Below are 4,015 nucleotides of genomic sequence, written 5' to 3' on the forward strand. Positions count from 1 at the left end.
GATCTTGGTTCTTGAGGAGCTTATCAACCCATAAGATCCAAATGAGGGACTGGTCTGAGGACCTTGCCACCAAACTATTTGATCAATTCAATCTTGGTTCTTGGGAACCTATCGACCCATACAATCAAAAAACAAGAGACTGGTTGGAAGACCAGTCGCCATCATCGAATCATAATCGAATTTGGTCCTTCAAGGACTGTAGCGTCCCAAATTTGCTAATAAGGCTTAGGGCCTTGATTAGCGTGCCTGGAGGGCAATAAATCATTTATTATATTAATATGTGAATTTGATGAGTATGTGATTAGAGATGCATGTTTAGGTGAATTAATTATGCATGTGGGCCCCGTTTGGTTAGTAGGGGCATGTTTGTAATTTTAGCCTGCTGAGGGAATATTTGTGAATATTGTGATATATTTGTGTTGCACGATCCGAGACAGTCCTAGGGAGCGGTTTAGCTAGAAAGTCACAACGAGGTCGAATACTCGACTCGGGGTGAGTCGAGGGGTATTTCGAGCATTAAACATGTTATTGGGTTATCGAGTTATGAAAATAAATATTTGGAGATATATTTGAGGTTAGAACGTTTAGGAGGGAATATCAGGGAAATTTACCATTTTGCTCTTGGAAACGTTTTTGGTACCCTGAGCCTTGGAGGTAACTTAAGGTGCATTTGTTTTTTTTAAGATCTAGACATCTGAATCTGAATGCACATCTGAATAATAAGATATCATATCTGAATCTAAATACAGAAATATTAAGACTGTTTGTTTTTTTCACATCTGAATGCACATCTGAATAATAAGATATCATATCAGAATTTTTAATTATATATTATTAACAAATTTATAATATTATATTTTTAAAAAAAAAGTATTCGAATATTCAAATACAAAACATAATCAATTTTAAGAATTTAAAGTATTAATTGTTTCCTCCTCTTTGCATTAGCTTTAGTGCAAGTTCATTCCTCCAATTGTTCATGAACTGTGCATCTTCTGCTCTCCAACTAGGTTCATTTGTTTCCTCCAATATTTGTTCTTCTAGTCCTTCCTCAAAGATTACTTAAGGTTGATCAAACTGATTGAATAATTCATCTGAGATAAGCTCTTTCCTGATAAAATTGTTAATTACAAAACATGCAATAAAAACATCTCTTTGGACATGAAACTCATATGGAGCCATCTTATCTAGTATTGGAAATCTTGCTTTCAAAACTCCAAATGAACGTTCGATAACATTTCTAAGTTGAGCATGAGCATGGTTAATTCTCTCCTTTTTCGTTACAGCACGCCTACGACGATAATCTCCTAACCAATATTGAACATTATGGTAAGGAGGTAAAAATCTCCGAGTGCATGGATATGCTGCATCACATAGGTAATACTTATCTGAAATTTATACACATAAAAATGTTAAATTAGTTAAAATAGAGAATTAAGGTATCGTACTAGTAAATTACATTTCACTAATCACTTACTTGGAGAAGGAAATGGAAAACAATTATTTGGATTGACTACTATCTCTTTTAGAACTCGCGAATCATGTGCTACTCCTTCCCATCCTGCATAAACATTAGTAAAGACCATGTTGAAGTCACATATTGCTAGAACACTTTGGTAGCAGTTACCCTTTCCTCTTCCTCTATAAGAAATTTGTTTATCAAGTGGGATTATAGCATCCACTAGTGTTCCATCAAGTGCACCAATTGCCCCTACAATAAATTTATAAGTTCAAATATTTATAACAAATATTTTATTAATACAATTATGATTTAAAATTACAATACCTTAAAAAAATTTATGATATTTTTTTGAGCAGTTGGAATATTGGAATCAAGATCAATTGTGGGTACTATCATCTCTTTTGCAAAGTACATCATTGCTTCAAGAACCTCATGAAAATACTTGTGAACAATTTGTGAAGAATGTTGAAATCTTCGCTTCATGACAATAAATCGCTCATTATGTGCTATGATAATTAAAAACATTGCTATCTTTTCTTCAACTGATACATGCTTACTATCTTTAATCCATTCTCTTTGTCTAAAGTGATCGCACAAAAGAACAAATGCATCACGAGACATCCGCATCAACTCTATACATTGTCGATTTGAGCCATATAATAACTCCAAAGTGTATCTTGCATCGGATAGAGTTGATGTATTATCTTTAACTCTAGGTAAATAGTTGCATTTACGACATACATACCAGTAGAAAATCATTAAGAGTAAAAGTTGATCCTCAAAATCCATATTAAATCTGTTAAGAAAATTATAGCCACTTTAGAGGAACATAAATAATACTAGGATTGAAAATGAAACATTCATAGATCATTGTAATAGATAAATATACTTCGATACACAAAATGAAAAGAGTATGACTTAATGTAACAAATAAAAAGTTATCTAAGCATAATTATAACTTAATTAACTAAATAAAAAATATCCCAATTTTTTTCCCCGTAGACTTAACCCAATTCTCCATTATGTTGACGTCTTTCATGTTCATCCATGCTTTTCTATAGCTATCACCTTCGTAAAGTATACCAATAGTTGCACTATACAAAGGCTCCTCCCATCCAAGTCCATCTAATTTTTCCATGCAATCCTCAACTTCAGGACCACTATTCTTTTTAATTAACAACTCCAATGCAACAGACATCTTATCATCAATATCTTGTTGATATGAGAGTTTTCTTTTCTTCTTTTGTCCTCCTAAAGGATTTGAATATTGAGATGGAGAAGTGTTTACAGCATCATCATTTTGGTTACTAGGTGCACTTTCTTCAGCAAAAGCATTTGTCTCCATATTAGGAGATGTAGATGAGGTAACAGGTCGAGGATTTGTACAACTAGGACTCCAACCATAAACTCCGGTTGTAGTAGTACCATCAAAGAGTGCTCTAAAAAAATCCGGAAAGGGTAAAGGAGAGGTTTTCAATTCTTTTGCCTTTGGATTCTTCATTTGCTTTTGATTTGCAATGAAAGAATGAGTAGTCTCCAAAACTTTTCTAACTTTATTCCATGAATTTGGCTTCAAACTACTTCCAAGTCTTCCATTTAGATAAACTTCTTGAATACAAGTCTCCAAAAAAGTTTTTACTACATCCATATTCCTCCAACTCACTCTTTGATTTTCACTAGATTGTTCCATCTACTAATATACAAATGATATATATTGAAAAATATTTCTATGCAAAAAAAAGTTTACAACAAAATATGTAGAATATGTGAGTGACATAATGTAACACCTTGGATAGCCAAGATCGCTACACTGTGTATTTGTAAAGGTGCAGGACTTGCTAATCAAGCCAACTAGTTAAAAACGTGATTTCTAAAAGTCATTAATGTACTAGGGCTAAAAGGTTTTGGTCTCAAAAGATACTTTCCATATAATTAAACATTTACATATGGGATCCCAAAAGAAATAGCGTTTAAAAGTTTGTTTACAAAATTTCCAAAATACAGATAACCACCAGCCTTTCTAAAGGCAAAACAGAAGTTTATGGTATTCCTGTCCCTATCTTCCCTCAACTGTGGCGGCTAAGCAGCTGATCATGTACATTATGCTCTCAGAGCTCTCCAAATCAGGGCTGATCAAGCTTGCCCTTGCCTTTACCTGCACCACGAAGCACCCGTGAGCCAAGGCCCAGCAAGAAACATATCATATTACATAACAAGCAATAATAACATTTGGATAACCCTTTAAGCATGTCCATATACTTAACATACCACAATAATCACAAAGCATGAAGGTTCAACAATTTCTGAGCTAAAACCCAAGCTTCTCAGCTTTAATTCAGTCCTTAAACATCAAAACCATAACCACTTTTAATACTCAGTGAAAACACAGAATTCTAGTGCTCAGTAATGTAATTCAGTTCTTACCTTGGTCCTGGTTGAGTTTCCCTTAGTTAGAACTAAGCTAATCCCTCATAAATTCAGCTCAAAACACAGAATTTCCAAGTTGAGTTTCTTAGTTTCTAGTGGTTCCCTTGAAAAAGAAGAAGAAAGAAG

The sequence above is a fragment of the Humulus lupulus genome, chromosome 1, assembly GCF_963169125.1.
Source record: "Humulus lupulus chromosome 1, drHumLupu1.1, whole genome shotgun sequence".
Taxonomy (NCBI): domain Eukaryota; kingdom Viridiplantae; phylum Streptophyta; class Magnoliopsida; order Rosales; family Cannabaceae; genus Humulus; species Humulus lupulus.